Raw genomic sequence first — 9,069 nt, 5'->3', positions numbered from 1 at the left:
TGTTATCTTTTCAGTAATTCCTGGTATCTGGAGGTGTTTTTGTGAGCAGCAGCAATGCTTTTTTGGGGGATGTATTTTGGCTGGGGTTTTCTAAATCTTAAATCCCTCTAGAGCATTAATCTGTGAGCAGTTGTGGTCACCATCTAACATTGAAAAGTGGCATGTGTCTCAACACTGTATTCCTAGCAGCAAAAAAAATTAAAAAAATAAAAATAAAAATCACTTAAAAGGGGCTTGTGTGCTTACTTTGGTAGCACATTTACTATTAATAAAATTGGAATGATTTAGAGAAGATTAGCATGGTCCCTGAGGAAGGATGACACACAAATTCATGAAGTGTTCCATATTTTTTTTCATAGAATTAGAAACAACAATCCTAAATTTCATGTGGAATCAGAAAAGCCCAAATAGCCAAAGCAATCCTAAGCAAAAAGAACAAATCTGGAGGCACCACATTACCTGACTTCAAATTATACTACAAGGCTATCGTAACCAAAACAGCATCGTACAGGTATAAAAGTAGACACATAGATTAATAGAACAGGATAGAGAACCGAGAAATAAAACCATATACCTACAACCAACTGATCTTTGGCAAAACAGACAAAAACATATGCTGGGGAAAGGATGGTGCTAGGAAAATTGGAGAGCCACATGCAGACAAATGAAACTGGATCCCTATCTCTCATCATATACAAAAATAAAATCAAGATGGATTAAAGACTTAAATATAAGACCTGATAAAAATTCTAGAAGAAAGCTTAGGAAAAACTCTTCTGGACATTGGCCTAGGCAAAGAATTTATTGCTTATTTCTTTCATTAAGAAGAATTTAAGACCCCCCCAAAACAAATACAATGAAAACAAAAATAAATAAATGGAACTTAATTAAACTAAAAAGTCTGCATGGCAAAAGAAATAATCCACAGACTAAATAGGCAATCTACAGAATGGGAGAAAATATTTGCAAACTATATGTCTGACAAAGTATGAATGTCCAGAATCTACAGGGAATTCAGACAAATCAGCAAGAAAAATCAACCCCACTGAAGTGTGAGCAAAAGACATGAACATACATTTTTTCAAAAGAAAATGTACAAATGGCCAACAAACATATGAAAAAATACTAAACATCACTAAACATCAGGGAAATGCAATTAAAACCACAGTGAGATACCTCCACAATTTTACTCCTGTCAGAATGACCATTATTAAAAAGTTAAAAAAGCAATAGATGTTAGGGTGGATGTGGTGAATAGGGAATGCTTATACACCATTGGTGGAAATGTAAATTAGTACAATGTCTATGGAAAACAGTATGGGGATTCCTCAAAGAACTAAAAGTAGACCTACCATTCAATCCAGCAATCCCACTACTGGGTTTCTATCCAAAAGAAAAGAAGTCACTATATCAAAAAGACACAGGCACTAATATGTTTATCACAGCACAATTCATAATTACAAATTGCAAAGATATGGAACCAATAACCTAAGTACCCATCAACTTATGAGTGGTTAAAGAAAATGTGGTAAATATATACCATGGAGGTATATATTCAGCCATAAAAAGTGAAATACTATCTACCTTCCCCGTTAAAGGAAGAAAAGAAAAAAAAAAGAAATACTGTCTTTCACAGCCACTTGGATGAAACTGGACTCCATTATCCTAGGTGAAGTATCTCAGAACAGAAAAACAAATACTGCACGTATTCACTTATAAGGGGGAGCTAAACATTGGGTATACATGGTCATACCGAGTAGTCTAATGAACTTTGGAGAATCAGAGAGGGGGAAAGTAGGAGAGGGGAAAGGGATCAAAAATTACCTATTGGGTACCATGTGCACTATTCAGGTGTTGGGTATACTAACAGCCCTGCCTTCTCCACTATACAATTCATCCATGTAACAAAAAAACCACTTGTACCCCCTAAATCTATTAAAATTAAAAAAGAGAGAGAGAGAAAAGTGGCATGTAAAGTCAGTGACATCGAGATTTCACTGATCCATATTCCAGAAATGTCACAACTTCTGCTCAGGCCACAGTGTCACCAACATTAAAAAAAAAAAAAAAATCAGTGATTTATTTTGCAAAATAATAGTTTTTTTTTTAAATAAACTTTACCCCATAATATGCCGAAATAAAAAAAAAATAAAAAAAAGATAAAGTACTATATTGAAAACAATATAGTACAAAGAATTCAAAAAAAAAAAACTTTAAATGTTAAATAGTTTTAGATTTACAGGAAAATTGCAAAGGTAGTACAGAGGATTTGCCACTAAGATTGTGAAACTGGTTTTAAAATTTTTAGGTTGAGTGTTCTCTCTGGGGTTATTTGTTGGTGACGCTGTACTTTTGCATAATGGCTAAGAAACTTTCCAGATAGTAGCTGGATCTCAGTCTGTCTCAGAATCTCAGTGGATTATATCAGGAAACCTTTCTATTGAAGAAGCATTTTCCCCTCATTACGTCTGTGTGGCTGTGGCTGCTTTCTGGTTTCTGGTAGGATATACTTCTGCACAGTCAGCGAAGTGATCTATCAGTGCAAATAGGCCTTTAAACTTCCACCTATCAGACTCTGAGAATAATATGGGAGTGCACGATTTATGACCATTATTTTGTTATATACAAAGTGTCAATGTTAGTAAAGTTGTTGTGGTTGTATTAAGTATGTCTTAAAATTGGATTTGACTTTTTCGGCTATCTTAAACCCAAATGGCCAAGCATACCATATTTTATGACAAAAAATACAGTTAACTATATATTCTACTACATCTTAAGAGTTTTTTGTTCTTTTCTTTTTCATAAAATTATGATTTGATTATATATTTTTTATTCATATATTTTGGGAGGCAGAGTCTTGCTCTGTTGCCCTGGCTAGAGTGCAGTGGCATCATCATAGCTTACTGCAACCTCAAACTTCTGGGCTCAAGAGATCCTCCTGCCCCAGTCTCCCTAGTGACTGGGATTACAGGCACCACGCCATTGTGCCCAGCTAATTTTTCTATTTTTTAGTAGAAACAGGGTCTCACTCTTGCTCAGGCTGGTCTTGAACTCCTGAGTTCGAGAGATCCTTCCATCTTGGCCTCCCAGAGTGCTAGGATTACAGGCGTGAGCCACCACACCCAGCTTGATTATATTTTTAATGTTTTATTGTGGAGGGATTTTAAATCAACTTTACTAAGGCAAAGCTGATGTACAAAACAATGCATTCATTTTACATGTTACATTCCTGAGTTTTGACAAATTGATACAACCATGTATCCATCACCTGATAAAAATGTGGAACATTTTCATTACCCCAATATTCCTTTGTGCCCGTACCGGTTAGCCTTCCTGGCCCTATGAAACAACTGCTCGGCTTTATGTCATTATTGATTAGGTTTGTCTTTTCTAGAGTTATATATAAATGAAGTCATATATCATATCCCTTTAGTACCTGGCTTTATCATCTCAGTGTAATGTCTGTGATTTATACACTTTATCATGGGTATCAATAGTTCATTACTTTTAAGAAAATTTCTTAATAAAACACATGGCAAAACAATACTTCATTTGATAGCTACAAGTAAAGGATATTGTAATAGGACATTACAATTTGAACATTGCAAATACAGTACATGTACATATACTATATACTTTGATCTTAAAGTACATGGACAAGTTCCAGCTTTGGAAGCTTTCTAAAATCCATCATATGCAGAATATCTCATTTCTGAAGGGGCATATGGAGTTTATTCTTTTTAAACCATTTTTATTTTGAAATCATTATAGATTCCCAGGAGATTACAAAGATAGTACTAAGAGATCCCATGTACATCTTAATGTAAGTATAATACAATATCAAAACCAGGAAATTGACTGGTATAATATAGTTCTCTCTCTAAATACAGTTCTGTATATCTGCTGTTTTATCACGTGTAGATTTGTATGATCTCCATTGCAAGCAAGGTGCAGAGCTGTTCCATCAGCATGAAGATCTCTTTGGTTTCACACTCTGCTTCTTCCTCTCACCATCCTGAACTGTTGGCAACTACTAATCTATTCTCCATCTCTTTAATTTTGTCATTTCTAGAATATTATATAAATGGTATCATATAGTATGTGACCTTCTGAAGTTGGCTTTTTAAAAATTCAGCATGGTGTCATTGCATATAGTTGGTCATGTTTTTGTCTTCGTTTTTTTTTTTAAAATCCACATTGTTAAAGTATCTTTTAATTGATTTATTTAGATAATTTATATTTAATATAATTATTGATATGTTAGAGCTGAGATTGCCATTTAATTTTTTGTTTGTCTCTCTATTTTTCATTTATTCTTTTTTTTCTGCCTTCCTGTGAGCTTCTTTAATAATTTTTAGAATTCCATTTTGATTTTGAGCGTATCTCTGCATATAGTTTTTTTTTTAGCGGTTGCATGACCTTATAGATATGTAACTTATCAGTCTATTGGTGTTGACATTTTACCAGTTTGCATGAAGTGTAGAAAAATCTACCTTCCTTGAGTCTCTTTACATTTCCTCATTTACAATATTATTGTTTTAAATATTTCTTTTACATATATGGGGAGCCACATCAAACAGTGTTCTACTTTTTACTTCAACTGTCAAACATAATTTAGAACACCCAAGAGAAGAAAAGTCTTTTGTAGATTTGCTGCTGCAGATTCTCTTAATTTTCCTTTATCTGAGAATGTCTTTATTTCCCCTTCATTCTTGGATGATTATTTCACCAGATGTAGTATCTAGGGTTGCCAATTCTTTTCTTTTAGTTACAGTTATGTGCCGCTAACGACGTTTCAGTCAACGACAAACTGCATATATGATGGTGGTCCTATTAGATTAAAATGGAGCTGGAAAATTTGGGATAATGTATTTACTATACTGTGTATAAAAATACTGGTTTATGTATTTACTATACTTTTAATTGTTGTTTTACAGTGTTATCCTCTTATTTATAAAAATAAAAGTTGGCTGTAAAACAGCCTCAGGTAAGTCCTTCAGGAAATTCCAGAAGAAGACACTGTTAACATGGGAGACGACAGCTTCATGTGTGTTATTGCCCCTGAAGACCTTCCAGTGGGACAAGATGTGGAGGCGAAGACAGTGATATTGGTGATCCTGACCCTGTGTAGGACTAGGCTGTGTGTGTGTATGTCTTAGTTTTTAATAAAAAAGTTTAAAAACTGAAAAAAAAAACCTCTTAAAAACAGAAAAAAGCTTATAGAATAAAGATATAAAGCTTATAGAATAAGTATACATTGTACAACTGTATGTGTTTGTGTTTTAGGTTAAATGTTATTACAAAAGAGTTATTTTGTAAATGTTATTACAAAAGTTAAAAAGAACTAAAAAGTTTATAAAGTAAAAAAGTTACAATAAGCTAATTTATTATTGAAGAAAGAAATTTTAAAAATAAATTGAGTATATCCTAAATGTAAAGTGTTTATAAAGTCTACGGTAGTATACAGCAATGTCCTAGGCCTTCACATTCACTCACCGCTCACTCACTGACTCACCCAGAGTGACTTCCAGTCATGGTAAGTGCCATTCATGGCAAGCCATTCATGGTAAGTGCCCTATACCGATGTACCATTTTAAATATTTTATTTATATTGTACTTAACACTGTACATTTTCTATGTTTAGAGATGTGAATACTTACCATTGTGTTATACTTGCTTACGGTATTCAGTGGAGTAACATGCTGTCCAGGTTTGAAGACTAGGAGAATAGGCCATATCATATAGCCTAGGTGTGTAGTAGGGTATACTATCCAGGTTTATGTAAATATACTCCATGATGTTTGCACAACGATGAAATTGCCTAACGATACATTTCTCAGAAGGCATCCCCGTTAAGTGACGCATGACTGTATTTCAAAAATATTGTGCTACTTCCTTCTGGCCTCCGTGGTTGCTGATGAGCAATCCGCGGTCATTCAAGTTGTTTTCTTCCTATAGGTATAGTGTTGTCTCTCATTGTTTTCAAGATTGTCTTTAGTTTTCAGAATTAGATTATGATGTGTCTTGGCATAGATGTCTCTGAGTTTATCCTGTTTGCTCAGCTTTTTGAATCTATGCCAATCTTTTGCTAATTTTGGGGAGATTTCAGCTATTATTTTTTGGAATACCTTTTCAGCCCTGCCCTCTTTCTCCTTTCTTTTTGTGACTAAAATGACATGAATGTTAGACTTTTTGTTATAGCCCCTCAGGTCTGTGAGATTATGTTCATTTTTTTTCCATTTTATCTTTGTTGTTCAGATTCAGAATTTCTATTCTGTTTTCCGTTTCACTAATTCTTTCCTCTGTCTCCTCCATTCTGCTCTTAAGCCCATCCATCAAGCTTTTATCTTGGTTATTGTAGCTTTCAGTTCTAAGATTTCCATTTGGTTCTTTTTAAATCTTTTATTTCTTTGCTGAGATTTTTTTATTTTTGCTTGTTTCAAGTGTGTTTGTAATTGTTCATTGGAGCATTTTGTTTGTTTTTAGAGACAGAGTCTTGCTCTGTCGCCCAGGCTAGAGTGCAGTGGTGTTGTCATAGCTCACTGCAACCTCAAACTCCTGGGCTCAAGAGATCCTCCTGCCTCAGCCTCCCAAGTAGCTGGGACTACAGGCGTGCACCATGCTGATCCACTAATTTTTTTATTTTCAGTAAAGATGGGGTCTCATTCTTGCTAAGGCTGGTCTTGAACTCCTGATCTCAAGCGATCCTCTTGCCTCAGTCTTCCAGAGTGGTAGGATTACAGGTGTGAGCCACTGCACCTGGCCTCATTGCAACATTTTTATGATGCCTTTTTAAAAGTTCTTATCAGTTGATTTCAACATCTGTGTTATCTTGGGTTGGATCATCTTTTCTCACTCAAGTTGAGATTTCCCTGTTTCTTATTAGGATGAGTGATTTTTGGTCATATCATGGACATATTTGGGTATCATACTATGATATTCTGGATCTTATTTAAATCTTTTGTTTTAGCAGGCCTACTCTAACACCACCCTGGTCAGGGAAGAGAGTATGGCCTCTTTACTGCCAGGTGGGGGTGGAAGCCCAGGCTCCCCACCAGGCCTTGCTGAAACCAGATTGGCTGGGAGTGGGAAAAGCACCTGGTTACTCCTCACCACTTGGCCTTTGCTGACTGTGGTGGTGGGAGAGGCCTTGTCACTACTGGATGGTAGTTAAAGTTGCAACTTCCCACTTCACCTCCTCTGATTCCAGTGGGGAGGGAGAGTGGCACCTCGTTCCTGCTTGGTGGGGATGGAAATCCAGGATCGCCTCATGGTTTCCCTTGACATTGTGCAGGGGAATGCATGTGGCATTCTTCCCACCACCAGGTGGGGATGAAAGTCCTGGATCTCTGCTGGATCTTGTCTGATACGGTCCCATAGGGGCATGTTAGAGTAGAAGTCTAGACTCCCCATTCAGCATTTGCTGATGGGAATGGCTGTGGGGCTGTGGCTCTTTCCATGGCGTTTGGCTGGCATAGGGCCATTATTGTCTAAAAGTCTTCTGTCTTGTCAAGTTACCCCTTTCCTGGTCTTCTGGCCAGAGGGAGCAGACTTTCTTAGGGATTTGTGTGTGTGTGTGTGTCTGTTGGTGTTTCTTGTGGCTTCTCCAGCAACCAATTCCAGATATTTGAGGCAAAAAGAAAACCCAGGGAGCTCACTACCATATCAATCCTGAGGTCCCAAGGTCCCTAGCTGATCTATCTTCTTCTCTCTACCTTTTAGAGTCTTTTTTTTTTTTCGGCATATTATGGGGGTACAGATTTTAAGGTTTCAATAAATGCCCATTTCCCTCCCACCCCCCAAAAGTCTGAGTCTCCATCATGACCATCCCCTAGATGGTGCACATCTCATAGAGTCTTTTTATGTTTGCTTTATATATATTAATAATGTTCGTGGCTTTTAGCTATACTTAGTGAGAGATATAGGAAGAAGTGCCTCTATTTCATTTTCAGCTCATTTCTTTTTACAGATGAATAATATTCCTTTGAATAGAAATGCTACAATTTGTTCATCCATTTACCTGCTGATGAATATTTGGATCGTTTCCAGTGTTTCGCTTTTTATGAAGCAGTGCTGCTTTGAACATGGTTTAATGCTGCTATGAATATTTGTTGTCAGATCTTTATGTGGACAGATGTTTTCATCTCTCTTGGATAAACACCTAGGAGTGGAATTGCTGAGTCATATGGTAATTGTGTGTTTAGTTTTATGAGAAACCGTCAAACAGTTCTTCACGGTAGCTGTACATTTTACTTTCCCACCAGCAGCGTTCAAGTTGCTCTACATCCTCAACAATGTTTGCTTTTAATAGTCTTTTACGTTTTAGTCATTCTAGTTTTAATTTGCATTTTCTTGGTGACTAGTGATGTTGAGCATCATTTTATGTACTTATTTAGCATTCATATATCTTATTTGGTGAAGTGTCTGTTAATATATTTGGCCTACTTTTTTCTATATTGAGTTGTCTTCTTGTTAAGGAGTTGTATAAGTTCTTTACACATTTCAAATATAATTCTTTTATTAGATATACAAATGTTTTACAAATATTTTCTCTCAGTCTATGCCTTTTATTTTCTTTTTTTCTTTCTTTCTTTTTTTTTTTTTTTTTTTGAGACAGAGTCTCACTCTGTTGCCCAGGCTAGAGTGAGTGCCGTGGCGTCAGCCTAGCTCACAGCAACCTCAAACTCCTGGGCTCAAGCGATCCTCCTGCCTCAGCCTCCCGAGTAGCTGGGACTATACGCATGCGCCACCATGCTTGAGTAATTTTTTCCATATATTTTTAGTTGGCCAATTAAGTTCTTTCTATTTTTAGTAGAGACGGGGTTTCCACTTGCTCAGGCTGGTCTCGAACTCCTGAGCTTGAGTGATCCTCCCACCTCGGCCTCCCAGAGTGCTAGGATTGCAGGTGTGAGCCACCACGGCCGGCCTGTATTTTCTTTTTTAAAAAATAGAACAAGTTTTTTCATTGATGCATAGTAAATATACATAGTTTTGGGGTACATGTGATAATTTAATACATTCATATAATTTGTAAAGGCCAAAGCCGTGTACTTGGAATAGCCATCACAT

The 9,069-nt window shown here is 36.3% G+C and overlaps 1 pseudogene; it reads left to right on the top strand.

The window, feature by feature from the left end:
* Window positions 1-250: 250 nt before the first annotated feature.
* Window positions 251-351, top strand: LOC142862268 (uncharacterized; annotated as a pseudogene).
* Window positions 352-9,069: the final 8,718 nt, after the last annotated feature.

Source organism: Microcebus murinus, chromosome 18 (genome assembly GCF_040939455.1).
Source record: "Microcebus murinus isolate Inina chromosome 18, M.murinus_Inina_mat1.0, whole genome shotgun sequence".
Classification (NCBI taxonomy): Eukaryota; Metazoa; Chordata; class Mammalia; order Primates; family Cheirogaleidae; genus Microcebus; species Microcebus murinus.
The sequence above is the reverse complement of the archived record's forward strand: the minus strand, read 5'-3'. Positions and strand labels throughout refer to the sequence as shown.